At 49.3% G+C, this 14138-nt stretch overlaps 1 protein-coding gene across 5 annotated transcripts in view; it reads left to right on the top strand.

Moving 5' to 3' along the window:
* Positions 1-999: 999 nt before the first annotated feature.
* The window catches only part of DAAM2 (dishevelled associated activator of morphogenesis 2), a 113728-nt gene continuing 100589 nt past the window's right edge, over positions 1000-14138 (top strand). For 2 of the 5 annotated variants that reach the window (XR_009520823.1, XM_060021864.1), the window contains exon 1: positions 1000-1284. The gene's annotated coding sequence lies outside the window, so the exon portion shown is untranslated. Of the gene's footprint in view, positions 1285-1433; positions 1965-6393; positions 7503-14138 lie in introns of those variants that run through there. The other 3 variants (XM_060021867.1, XM_060021866.1, XM_060021865.1) reach the window with 3 other exon arrangements.

Genomic DNA, 14138 nt, shown 5'->3' with positions numbered 1-14138 from the left:
GGCTAACAGGAAGCTCACTGGAGTTGTGTTGTTTTCGTGATGATTTGTGGTTATCCGTGCTCATTCTCCTTAATGGGGAGTTGAATACCTACACACTTACGTTATCCAACTGTACAAGCAATTTGCATCCCCTGCGTGTCATTTTTCAGTTCATTCTCCAGTCTTTGGGAACCATGTAGGATAAGGCATTACACTCTCTTTCTCTCCACTCTTCAAAGATGGCCTTTAAACCAAGCCATTTCCCTAAACCCCTTCAGCTAGATGGAGAAACAGACGACCATTAGAATCCAGACCCAGAAAACTCTACCTGGGTCAACACCCAGCATGGGCACCATCCGCTTGCTCACTCCTGGGAGCGTGGGGGAAACAGAGAAGATCCAGACTCACCCTGAGGATGGTGTCCGTCATGGAGGAGACAGTTGTTCTTAACTAAGGCAATTTCCAGTCCAGACCAGCAGATGGATCACAACCACATTTAAGAAAAAAAAAGCAATTTAAAAAGTATGAATAAGAGCTATTGTAAACGGCTCAAACTCTGTACGTAAGCAGTGAAGTAAGATGAACTGACTGGTACTGAGTTGGAAAAGCTGTACAGAGGCAGGGAGTGTGGAAAATAATTTAATAAAAAGAAACTTTTTTTTCACGCACCCACTCCCAAAGAAGAAATGGAAAAGTTGTTAGGGTGTGGACCAGGGCTTCTAATTAGCTGCTCTGTTATCCCCTTTCTTGCCCTAGCACCTTCCTGGCACTTAGTGTCCCCTGAAGGTACTGGGTCGAAGGAGAAGTCTCCCCACCCACCCCCAGCACCTGACCTCCCAGCCGGCTCAGACCAGGGGAGGAGTGAGGAGCAACCCACCCACCTCCTAGGTCACCACTTCTGCCTCCTTGACCCTTACATGTTTGCAAAACAGAGGGAGCCCTGAGAAGGCTCCTCGCCAGCGTTGGAAACAGCTACCCTCATTGTCTGCCTCGCCCTGCCGGCTGCGCTCTCCCTTCCTCCCTCCCCTGCTCTCTGTCTGAAAGTGTGAAAATTACAAATCCCAAGGAACTGCAATCAGAACTCTACCTAGGGAAAATTCAGAGTATCCTTGCCATAAATATCCCGCTCCAAGACGCCTGACGTCAGAGCGGGGCGGGCGGGCGCGGGGCCGGCCCAGGGGGAGCGGCGAGGTTTCGGTCGGAAGGCTGCGAACTCAGTTCAGCGCGGAGCCGGCGCGGCGGGCGGCGGGCGCGCAGCCGGGCGCGGGGCTGCGGGAGCGGCGGACGCACCATGGGCGCCCCGCGGTAAGTGCGGCCGTCCGGCTCTCCTCCCTGCTTCGCGTCCGGGGGCGGGGAGACCGCGGGAGACTTTCCGGGGCACTCCCCCACTTCTCTCCCCCTCTACTTTCTTTCCAACGCTGAAAGGGGATTGGAAAGGCAGCGGCTCCACGGGCTGCCTGTTTTGTTTCTCCAAAGTGCTTGCGGGAGCCGCCGAGGATACTTGAGTGGGGCTCCCCGGGCCTGCGTGCGTGTCTGCGCCGATGGGTGTGATTTGCGTGTCTGTCTGGATGGGCACATCTGGACACAGGAAATGTCTTTGGAAAACTTAAAAAAAAAGTTTGTGGCTTTGAAATCTGATTCCTTGTTGTCACAAGTGGACGGACATAGCCGGTGCCCCCCAAACGGACAACTTTTTGGTGGCGGCTTTTCCCGGTTCCTTCGGGTGATTTAACTCTTTAAAGCCCCCGGCTCCCGCTTGCAAGCCTGGCTCCTGGCCAGCAGGCTGGGCAGAGGGAGCGGGGAGGTTCTTGCTCTCAGAAGCAGTGGGACTTGGGAGAGGGAAGGAGCATCCCAGGAAAGGGCTCCTGAGTGGGGAATCCCAGCACCTGCGACTGCTGCCCATCCATCCGCCTGCTGTGGCCCTGACAGCGCCAGGCATTGCAGCTTTGACTTAACCGCGAAGGAAGGATCTGGTCTGGAGACAGGTAATTGCAAAGGGAAGGAGGAGGAGGTGGTGGCCAGGACCGAGGCTCCGTGTCCAGCCCTGCCGGAGAGCGGAATGGACGTGTCTGCCACATGTGCCCACGGTGGGGGCCGTTGAGGGTTTTCTGGGAGCGCCCTGGTGCCCCAAACAAGATGCAAGCTCGTAACATAAAGAAACATGTCTGAGCTGTGGGGTGGAGGAAGGGGAGTGGTGGGGGAGAGGGAGAGAGATTTTTATCAAAATTGAACACAGATTTTTGAGGTCTGGGCTTGATTTAACTCTTCTCTCTCTGCCTTGGCCACTTTTCCACAGTCCTGTGGTGGATTTGCAAAGTTCCTGGGAAGGTGGGAAGGAAAAAACAAAAAAAAAAAATCACACCTCTCCAGGAAAGAGGCCCTGGAGATTTTCCTTCAAGCCTACGAGGGAAAGAGAGCAACTTCCCATCTTTAAATAGTTTCAAGTTTTGAGTTGCTCCCCGCCTTTCCGAGTTTGGTGTCAGTTTCTTGGATTTCTCTGAAAAGTTGGCAGAAGGAGGGAATGGATTTCCCCTAGGTCGTAGAGGGGGAATTGTGCCCTACTGAGTGTAGGCGGACGCGGGGCTGTATGGATCCAGCAGCCCTGGGTTGCCCAGTGCACGCACTGGATGTCAGTAGTTGTTCCACAAAGAGAGCCCTTTCAGCTTCATCCCGCGTCTCTGGTTTTGTATTTTGCAGCAGAACCAACCTACAATGTTTGGGTGGGGGGAAGATTACTGGACTCTCCCTGTGTCCTAGAAGAAAGGAGAGAATAACAATAGAGGGACAGGGAGGAAATCTGGATACAGAAAGGACCCACAGGAAGTTGAAGATTTGGGAAGGATTTTAGAAATTATACAAATTGACCCCTAGGGAAGAGCTATAAAAGACTGAGCAGACAGCAATGTCAGCTATAGACTCCTTTAACTTCAGGAGTATGTCTTCAACTTGAGTGCAGAGAAGAAGAAGGAGATCGCGCTAAGGGCCGTGTAAACAAAAGTGCGTGTGCATGGGTAGTGGGTTACCCGCGAGATGCACGTGTAGGCGCTTGTTTCTGTATTGGTGACTGCGTGGGGGTGGTCGTGGCCTCAGGCCTGGAAGTGTAAACGGGCCATTTCTCAGTTGCTCTGGGAGCTGCATCGACCCCCATCTCTCCCTTTTTTTAAAAACAACAACAACAACTGTGCTGTGATTGTCGTGTTCCCTGGTAGTTGCATGCTGCGGCTCCTAACTCCTAGCTGAGTTTACAGAGCTTTTCGTCCAGACCCTCCGATGCGGAGGGAATACTCGTGCCCCCATCAGGACAAAAAGAGGAGAGAAACTTCTCCTGGGCCTTAGAACTGAGAAGAGAGTCAGGAGTTCAGGAAGGGGGAGGGTGTGAGGGGGGTGACCAGTAGAAAGGCCGGTGGAGGTGGAGGTTTTTAGTTTTGGTGAGTGTAGGGGAGGTTGAAAGACGACTGCTTTCTGTGGGAAAATGTCCCCTCCCCAGTCTTCTTTCCCAACCCCCTGTCCCCAAAGTGTTTTGACACAAAACAGGTTAAACTTTTGCCATTACTGAAGAGCCCTGGATCCAGAGGTAAAGAAGAGGGTGCGGCGAAGCATAGGCGGTCAGGAGGGTGCAAAGATCGTCAGTAGGCCCAGGCTGGCGTCTTTCTTACAGTGCAGCTGATGGAAGTAATGATTTAAATATTCCCACCATGTGCAGATAGAAGGCTGAGTACCCAGGGGTGGAGGGGACCCATCTGGGAATCTAGGGTGGTCTCTTGTCCCAGCACAGGACGCCTCGGGGACAGCTGAGGGTGAGATCTGGGCTCTCAACTCTTTCATCACCCTCTCTGGAGGGTCAGTGGAATCCTGACTCTTTTGAGTTTGCTCCGGGGAACATTTCACCAACTTCAGACCAGGGACGGATTCTCAGGCCGCTGACTCTTGGGCTGATATGGAAGCCTGCTCACTGGCCCTTCTATCAGCTCAAGCTTCTGGCCCACGCTTGGGTCATCTCTGAGATCAGAATGCGTAGGGTGCATTCTCAGGCTCTCCAGAAGGCCCAAGGGGCAGAGGCACCTGACAGAAAGAGCCACTTGGGGGATGTCCTTGGCTTTGACAGCAGATGGCCCTCTGAACATCCACAGCCAGAGTCTCTGTGTTCAGGGACTCTGTGTCCTTCAGCTCTGCATTTCACATGCAGCCTGGACCACAGGAAGAGTACAGACATCAGAGCAGTCTGCCCCGGGAGAGAGCTAGTAACCTGGGATACGTTACTTATTCTGTCTGAGCTTAAGCCGCAGTTGATATTTACCTCACGAGGTTGTCACAAACATGATATTTATGCCAAGGGACTAAAACAGAGCTAGGAATGTTGTAGACCCTTCATAAAGGGAATCCCATAATTTTATTTTCCAGTTTTTTAGCCATCAGGAGCCCGTGTGGTTTGGAAAGGACCTCTTGCCAAATCTGGCTACGTATTTTCCATTATTGAAGGCCATTGGGTGGAGTTTCTAGGGCTCAGGTCACCCTTACTTCCTCCCTCTAGAAACATCGGCTAGTGGGGATTATCCGGGAGCGTGGCCGGTTCGTTAACCTGAGGGGCGGGAGAGGGCACGAGGCATCCTGGATATCTGGTCTGGAAACCACTCCTGTGTTTGAGCTCTTGGGAGGGAAGAGGGTAGCAGAGCCAGTTGTATGTGTGTGGCTGGGGGCAGCGGGTGGGAAGGTGCGAGGGGGACAGGAAGATCAAGGACCAATGGAGTCTTGAAGGACAGGCCCGAGGTCAGAGGCAGTCACTGCCCCTCAAGCGTGCTCAGGTCAGAGTGAGAGGGGAGAATCTGATGGGTTGTAAAACTGGAAGCTTTCGCCATCTGTAAACATCTTGGTGGGCAGGGGCTGGGGAGGCTGCCCCCTCCCACATCGACACGCTGTCTGGTGGTGTGGCGTGGCTGGTCCAAAGGACAGAAAGAGCATCTGATGTGGAGACAGCAGCTGCAGGTTCTCTTGGCCCATCTCAGAGCTTCTAAGTTATCCTTCAAGTTGACATTTAAGACTTTGAAGATCACATTTGTTTCTGCTTTGTCCAAACTCTCTCTTTAACCATGGCCTGGGATGACTTTGCAGCTTTTAAGAGGCGCAGCCAGTGGCCAGCTTCTCTTGAGATGGCCCAGATTGGGGGTCGGTGAATTCCTCACTCCTGGCACCATCTGTTTCTCCAGACTCACTCCTCACATTTTTTCTGGTTTGTTTGTTTTCTTGTTTCATTATGAGGTTTTAAAACTGCACCATCCAAATGCTGTGCAGTGAGGAAATGCCTTTTCTTTCGACCCATGGTCGATCATCACGCTAGTGCTGGGTGAGACTTGTCAGACTATGGGCGTTAGCAGGTGTGTGGAGTTCTTTCTGGGTCTCCCCCTCAAAAGAAAAGAAAAGAAAAGAAAGAAACCTGGGAAAAAGAAACTCGAGGGAGTTCGGTAGCTCTTTGAATCCTGGCTGAAGAGGAGCTAAATTATTTGTAGGATGCCCCACGGGCCCGTGCAAAGAGCTTCAGAATCAACAAGACCCAGGTTTGAGTTCCGGAACCGTCGGGTCACAAGCTGTTCAGCCTCTGAGTCTTCTTCATCTGTCAGATGAGAACGAGAGGTGTTCTCACATCCCAGGGTTGTTCTGAAGATGAAATGGAATAATATATGGGAAGAACCTAGCACACTGATCAGTGCTCAACAAAATGGTAATGTCCTTCCCTTTTTAGTTCTAAGCCCATGAAAGTACATGGGTTTGGACATTTGTCCATGAGTCAGAGTAAATAAGCCACTTATTCAAGGCTTCACAACAGTGCTTAAAGCTCAGCTATCCCTGCCTGGAGATGGAGACCTTCACTATAAAAGTGGGGCACGGATCTGCGCTCCCCATGCCAGACAAATGGCAGTCCCATGCGATGCTCTACTAGAACAAAGGAAAGACCACCAGGTCACTTACCCATAAACCTGGGCTGTTAGTGAGCTACGCATAGAGCTTGCTTTAGAAATCCCAAACACTGTCTTGGTCCAAAGAATCGAGGTCAAAACAGAGGAGGGAAACCACTGAGGTAGGACCCAGCATTAAAACTGAAAAATAATGGCACGATGACAATAATACCTGACCTTTGTATAGCAGCCTGCAGGTTGAAAAGCACGTGGCCTCATTTCATCCTCATAACAATCCTATGAGATGCGTGTTATCCACATTTTACAGCTCAAACCGGGGGCTTAAAAGACTTACCCTCCCAGGGAGATCAGCTCGGTGCTTTGTGACCACCTAGAGGGGTGGGATAGGGAGGGTGGGAGGGAGACGCAAGAGGGAGGGGATATGGGGATATATGTATAGGTATAGCTGATTCACTTTGCTATACAGCAGAAACTAACACCACATTGTAAAGCAATTATACTCCAATAAAGATGTTAAAAAAAATCTTCACCTTTCAAAAATAAAAAAAAAAGACTTCCCCTATTTCACACAGTAAGTGGAAGAAACAGGAGGTAAGCAGCTACCCAAGCAGTGTCTCAACCCCTCACCTGGGAAGCTTGTAAAATTATTAGTGCCTGGACCCCCACCCCCACCCCAGGCCAATTAAATTAGAATCTCTGGGGGGGGGGGGGCCAGGCACTGATTGTTCTACAAGTGCTCCAGGTGATGTGAAGGGTAAGTTGAGAGCCACGGTCTAAGGGAATCGTGAAGAGGACCAAGGTGAGGAAGCAGGGTATCGAGCACAGGTGAAACAAACAACCGAATCGTTGCTGGGATTTAAGCTCCATGAGGGTGGAGACTTGCGTGGTTCTCTCTCTACCCAGAACCTAGAACGTGCTGGGCGTAGTAAGGTAGACACTCGGTGAACGCTGGCTGAATGAATGAACAAACCACTCTAGATGGGGAGCCGACAATTTCACAGCCAAGTCCAACCTGTCGCCTTGTCATGTAAGTAAACAGGCCTTGTATGTTATTGGCATGTAGCCATGGCGTTTCTTTATGTGTTGTCCGTGGCTGCTTTCATGTGAAAAGGGTGGAGTTGAGTGTTGAAACAGAGGCTGTGTAGTTCGCAGAGCTGAAAATATTTACTGTCTGGCCCTTTAACAGAAAAAGTTTGATGACTCCTGCCCTGGTTCTCAGAGTGACCAGAGCAAGGGTAGCGTACGGAGGACTGTTACAGCCTGGGAGTCAAGCATACGGATTCCAGAATCCGACAGACGTGTGTTTGAACCCTGTCTCTGCCGCTTACCTGTTGTAAGACCTTGCATATTATTTCACCTCTCTGAGCCTCAGTTTTCTCATCTGAAAAATGGGGAGGATAATAAGTAATACCGACCTCACAGGATGGTTGCGAAGATTGCCAGCCCCTGGCCTAGAGTAAGCATTCAACAGACGGTAGCTAACCCACCTGTGATGGCTGTGGTTGTAGTTCCTGGCAACTACCCAGTCTGAAGGAAAACTAAAGTCAGAATCGAATCTAAATCTGGTGTCACGAACAGAATGAAGGATGCGGCAGGAAAAATAATCAGTCGGTAAGTTGGTGGGAGGGAGAAGGATTGACGTGAGGCTTTCGAGGTAAAGGGGGTCTTTTTAAGACGACACAGGTCAGGCCCCCCGACGTGTGAGTGAGGTGCTGTTTGGCTGACAGCTGTGTCAGCCAGTGACGCCCAGCATCCCTCAAGGGTTAACTTAGGCTTTATTGCACTGAGTCTAGTCACAAGCATGTCCCACCTCTATGCCCTTGTTTGTAGTTCGTTCTACGTGAAAGGCCCTCCCCCAGTCCTCATATTCCTGGGCTACTTGTCCTGCCAGGCTTGCTCAGGGGGCCCCTTTGCTCCCAAGCTCCCTTAGCAAGCCTCCCCGCCCCCCCCAGTCACCCCTCCTCCTCCCTCCCACAAACTTAAACTGCAGCTCTGACGTAACATCTAACGCGCTGCGTCACAGTCAAGGCAGGATGGAGTCTCTGTCTTCTGAACGTTTGGAGTGCATTAAAGCCAAATTGCATTGTAGAAGCCACACCTGGTAGCCAAACAGTGTCCATTAAACCCTTGGTTCAACGCAGTGACAGCTGAGTTAACTCTTGGGGAATCCATCTGGGACTTGCCCAGGAGCAAATCCCCGTAGCCAGCCAGATAGAGAAGAGCGGTCCAGTTTATAGACTCCATGGGTCCTTTGTGTCCTCATCCCTCTGCGCTACGGTGGCTCCTGCCCTCTGGAACACCTCTCCTAAGGAGTAGCCAGGGACAGGGAAAGAGGGAAGAAACCTAAAACCGACTCTTTGACTTCTTGTCAGCAGATGTGGTGAGCAGTTGGGTTTTGGCTTCTCTGGGCTTTTCATGTCTATGTGCCAAAATAATTGCGAGTTGGCTTGGTGTGGTCAGCTTTCATTAGCACGGTAACAGAGCGAGGCATGGTCACAGATAATAGCAATTAACAGCAGATAATTCACAGCATTTCCATCCAGATACATAATTCGGTGTTGTATAATTTTTATGGATTTTAGTGGCAGATTTATGTTGGTGGCAAATATATATTGTATATGGAATAATATTAAAATTGTTATTTTCTAATGATTAAGGAGAAGGCAGAGAAGAATCTCAGCCTTAAATTAAATATTCCCTTTGAGCAATCCCAGACGGACAATTAGGAACTGATTTCTAAAGGGGAGGGAAGAGAGGGAATGAAATAGTATTTCATTTATAGAGCTCCCCGCTATGCACATGGCACTGTGTCGATAATTTTTAAAAATAATTCTTAAAAATGTATTCTTTATTTGATTTTTCAAAATTATAACAGTAATTCTCGCTTGCTTAAACACATGAATCAATATCATGCAGAGATACAGAAAGACAAGTGGAAAACGAATAGCATCTCCACACCCTGGGAATTAATGTTTAGAGTCTAGAGTTAATCATTCCCTATCTTTTCCTTTGTTCATACAAATACTACAGGTGTGTATACATGTATGGTGGAGTCTTGTCTGAGTGTTTTTCACCGAGATGGACTCTGTGTATATTACTCTGCAGTATACTTCTCTTCCCTTTGACCATTTATCAAGGTTGTCCCTACGATGGATGGAACTCTATTTTTTTCTGATTTCTTTATGCCTAGACACACACAGCTCTATGTATCAGTATTTGAGGTCATGCCATTCTTGTAGCGAGGTTCAATTTTTTTTTTATCAGTCAGTTGTTAAACGTGGTTTCATCCTGGGTGATCACCGGTTTGGGTCCCTGAGTCTGACATACCAAGCATCCGTCACCCAGGAGAGCTGAGTGGTGGATGTACCTAGTCTGTGACCATCCTGGCTGTGGCTGCATGCTGTGTGTGGCCCTTGTTTGTCCCCTAGGGAAGCTGTTGAGCGTCAGGCCCTGTGGCTGCCCCCTCCTTCTCATCTGATTCAGTCTTCCCTCCTTGGGTCTCCTCAGTCGCTGCCTATGTAGGAAGAGCAGCAGGAAGCACCAAAGATGCATACGTTGGACTGGAGAACAGTGTTGATGGAGCAAGTCAGGCAGTGCGGGGTAGTGGTCGGGTGTGTGGACCCTGCGCTCAGATCAGCGCACTGCACCCCCCGACCCCGCAGGACTGAGTCCCAGCGGCAGGCAGTGCTGGCAGTGGCCAGCCCTCTTTGGAATTGCCTTCGCCGAAGAGAACCGCCCCAGCGGCAGTCTCTCTACAGGGTCACCTGCATTCAGTGACCAGTGGGGCCCCTCTGCCCCAATGTGGGGAAATTCTAAAGGGCATCCCAGCTTCAGGGCTCCCCAGGGGGCCGGCTGAGGCCTTCCCTGAGGCCGTCTGGCAGCTGTACTTCTCCCTCTGCCCAGTGCTACCTCCTACCCGAACCTCCCACCCATGAGCGACTGATTCCAAGAACCCTTCCTACCTGCCCAAGAAGTTTTACTTATTTTCCGTGAAATTGTTTTGGAAGAATCCGTTGTTTTCCAGATACTTGGTGGTGGCTATGTCAGAATATGAAAAAGTGCGTTTTTTCCTTGTGCTCTATTTTGTGTGTTTTCTAGGTGCGATCCCGCTGATTTCTCTACAGATAGAGTTGTTCCTAACTGGGAAGGCTGAACAGATATTTTGATTTTATTGCCAAATTTGTATTTGCCCCTGCTCCCTCCCCCAAACCCCCAATGCCAGGCTGAGAGGTGTGGGCGTATCAGGGTTGGAAGCGTGACCAGATGGCTTTGTTGGCATCCTGCCTGGAGACGGGCTGGACAAGTAGCCCTTTGGGAATTCCTCTCTATCTTACCAGTGCTTCTGCTATATAGAGGGGGTGGTCTCAGGGGGCTCTTCTGGCCCACTGGGAGCCACCTTCCTGCCTGTATAGGTATTCACATCATGCCTGCCTGGGCCTCTGTCAGATCTGATTCGTCCTTACGGGGGTGTTTGTTTCTTACTGCTTTGTCCCAAGCAAGGGAGGTCTTTGGTGCTGTGTACTGAACATTCCACCTTCCGGATTCTGTACACTGATCGGCTGCCTGAGTGCCAAAGCAAAGCTTGCCCGCATGATGGATTCCCGATGGGCCAGACTTGGGGACACAGACTCACAGCTGACGTCTGACCCCGTTCCTGGGCATCAGTGTCAACACTCCCTCCCTCCCTTCCTCTCAGACACCACAGCCCCCAGCCTCAAGTTCCCCTGATCAGGCAGCGAGGGACGGGAGTGATTCCAGGTCAGTGGGAAGATCCCTCAGTATCTCCACAGTGCCAGAGGCAGCTTTGAAGTTCATCTGAAGCAAATTCAGAGTTTCTGTGGACTTTGGGCAGTGGACTTTGGGCAGTAGAAAGGCCAAGCCATTTTAACTCTTCTTTTCCTTTTTTTTTTTTTTTTTTAAATCTCCATCAATATATTTATCAGTCTGTTCCCTATCATGTGACATTGGGCTGGCAGCTGCCCAGAGAGAGCTAGGAATTGCCTCTGCCTTTCTGAGACACTCAGTTGATAATTTACCATTACCACTGCCCTGAACAGAGGTGATGTTATTGATGTCTGTGGGCTGCCTACATGGAAGCTGGGACTTATAGCTGATAAACAGACCAGACTTCTGAGTAGAAAGCTGTGGGTCAGAGCGTAGGCACTGGCTTCAGATTCTGGCTCCACTACATGTTAGCGGTGTGGCCTTGCGTGAGTTACTTCATCTCTCTGTGCCTTAATTTCCTTATCTGTAAAATGGCTTGTTATGAAGATAAAATTAATGCATGATTTGGTAAAAAGAAAAAAATAGTACTTGAAACCATGGCTGTCACATAGTAAGTACTAGGAAGTGTTAGTGATGATGATGATGGAGATGATGATGGAGAACAGGGACCCAGCCTCATGAGCTCTGTTGGCCCTGCATCCTGCACGATGCTCGGCCCAGAGCTGGGGCCCGATGAGCATTTATCAAGTAAAACATGCCACTGCCTTTTCCCAGGTGTCTACTGCCTGCTTAGTCTGCTCAACTCTCTACCAAAAAAATATGTTTTACATTTAGAATGTTTATTTCATTTAAAATTTTTATTGAAGTTCGACATGATTCAGAAAATACAGCTTATAAGTATATAGCTCAATGGGTTTTCACACCTGTTTAATGAGCATCTAGATCAAGAAACACAACATTCCAAAGCTCCCACCTCCCCCATCCCGAGAAGTCCCTTGTGTCCCCTTCCGGTTACTCCCCTTCCATAATCCTAACTTCTAACAACAAAGATTACTTTTGCCTGTTCTTGAACTTCAAGTAAGTGGAATCGTACAGCGTGTACTCATTTATGTGTGTCTCCTTTTGCCCGGCATGACGTGTCGATGACTCCTTCCCACTGTTGTGTAGTATTCCATTATGGGACTATCTACACTTTATCCACTCTTCAGCTGGTGAGCATTTGGGTGGTTTCCAGGTTTGGGGCTGTTGTGAATAGGCCTTGCTGTGAACACTCGTGCACTTGTTCACGGGTGAAGAGAGGAATGCTTCTCTGTTGGTGTGTTCCTGGAAGTGGAACAGCTGGAACCTAGGGAATGCTTGTGTTCAGCTTTGGGAGATATTGCCAAACAGCTTTATAGAGTGGCTGTACCATGTTTTCCACTTTCTGTAAAGACGAAGAAGGCGTTCTAACTTGGTAGTGTAGGGGCTTGAGGCCTGGTACTATCCTGGGCTTCCTGAAATGTGCATATCCTCCAAACTCTTGGTATCTGAGAGCTCACATGTTCTAGAAATCCTCGGGGTGGGGTGGGGTGGGGTGGGGGTAGGCATATCCTTTTTACCAGGCACTGTACTAGGTGTTTCACTTATACTCCTTCACCAAATCCTCGTAACCATCCCATGAGCTGAGATTGGTGTTATTAATCCCTCTTACAGATGAGGAAACAGGCTCAGAGCAATTGAGTGAGATACCTAAGATCCTACAGGAAGAAACTGTCAGAGGATGTAAAACAGGTGTACCTGCATGTAAAGCCATTTTAGGATCTGACGGTGAATCATTCTGGCTTTGGTGCTGACACCGGAGAGAAACACAGACCCTCTGGAACCTGTGCCAGCTGTGGGTGGTGGCTATGAGAAGACGTTCTGTGAGATGGAGCAGAAATAAGGCAACTCAATGACCTTGGGAGGTCAAATTGTTTTCCTGCCCAGGGACAGCTGGAGAAAGTCATAACTTTCCTGGAATGCGAGGGCGACCATGTCATTTGCTGTGTAAACCAGCACTCTTTCAAGAGCGAAAGGGCACTAACTGGATAGGACGCTGGGAAGCAGGCGTGAATTGGGACTGTCCCAGCTTTGCTCACCCCCCTGGAAGTCTGAGCGGGCATCCCTCTCCTGGTCAGTGGGCTGTACAGGTTCTTTTTAACCCTTTCAAAACACTGTCTCTCTGGACTCTGCCCTCATGTGACGTACTTCTAGTCTCTGTTTATCTTAAAAAGGAGTCTGGTTTTCTTCTTCCCCTCTACACAACATTCCCCACTCAGATGGGGCTCTGACAAGGTGAGCTTCCTTTAACAGATCCTGTTACCACTGAGAGGCATTTGCCAACGGACTAGAAGCTTCTAGAAGTCTAGGGCTGTGCCGTAGTCACTGTGGTATCTGTGGCACTTAGCCGGGTGACAGACAGAGTTAGCACTCCAGGAATATTTGACTGTGTGTGACATTTATCCATGTGCTTGTTCGTTCATTCATTCATCGTTCATAAAACCAGAGCTTAGTTTAGATTCTATCCTCTTTTTTTGATCTGACGCCTATTCCACTGGTCCAGAAAGAAAAGTCAGTTGTGCGTGTGTGTGTGTGTGTGCGTGCACACAAAGGACAAAGAATAAAAGGGATCAACTTAATGAGTAGCAAACGCATCATGGAATTCGATGTCAGGATCTAGCTTTGAATTTCAGCCATCCACTAATGAGCTGCACTGGCTTAGATAAGCGATGTAGCAATTTAGCATTTCTGAGCCTCGGTTTCAGCCATTGTGCAGTGGGAACGACAGTAATGCCCGGGGTAGAGGAGTGAAGTAAATCTATGATGCAGGGTATAGGGAACGTGCTCAGTACACTGTGAAGTGCTGTATAATTCCTAGCTGTTAGTGGTTGTGGTGGTTCAACAGCTATTTGAGAAGCACCAGTGGGAGGCGCTGTGTGCTGAGGCAGGTCCTGTGGAGCGCATCCCCCGTGAGCAAAATCTACACCCCCTCCAGGGTCTCTGGTCTCTCGGTGAGGCATCAGCGCGTACGTGGCAACCCCATGTGGCTGGGAGCTTTTATTAATAAATGAGGAAGGAATCAGCAAATTCTTCAAGGTCTTAGGGATTTGATGTGGGTGTCAGAGATAAGGATGCAAAGGATAATTAATTTCTCATTAAGCCCACAGCTGCATTTTCACCAGAGCGACAGCAAGAAGCATTTAAGGGCTTATGTGTGTCCTGCAGTGTCTTTGGTATAGTGTGGTGGCTTCTTGTGCAGATTTCTGGGGTCAAACTGCTGGGATGCAAGTTCAGATTCCACCCTTTATTAGAATGGTAGCCTTGGGCAGGTATTTATCCTCCCTGAGATTCAGTTTCCTCATCTGTAAAATGGTGATAGTAATAGTTCCTACCTCCAAATGAGGACAAAAGTAAGAAAGTACTTAGCGCAGTGCCTAGAGCACAGTATGTACTCCATAAACCTGTGTTATCATTGGCCAAATAATTTGTTTTCCATGGAATACG

This window comes from Delphinus delphis, chromosome 10 (genome assembly GCF_949987515.2).
Source record: "Delphinus delphis chromosome 10, mDelDel1.2, whole genome shotgun sequence".
Taxonomy (NCBI): Eukaryota; Metazoa; Chordata; class Mammalia; order Artiodactyla; family Delphinidae; genus Delphinus; species Delphinus delphis.
The sequence above is the reverse complement of the archived record's forward strand: the minus strand, read 5'-3'. Positions and strand labels throughout refer to the sequence as shown.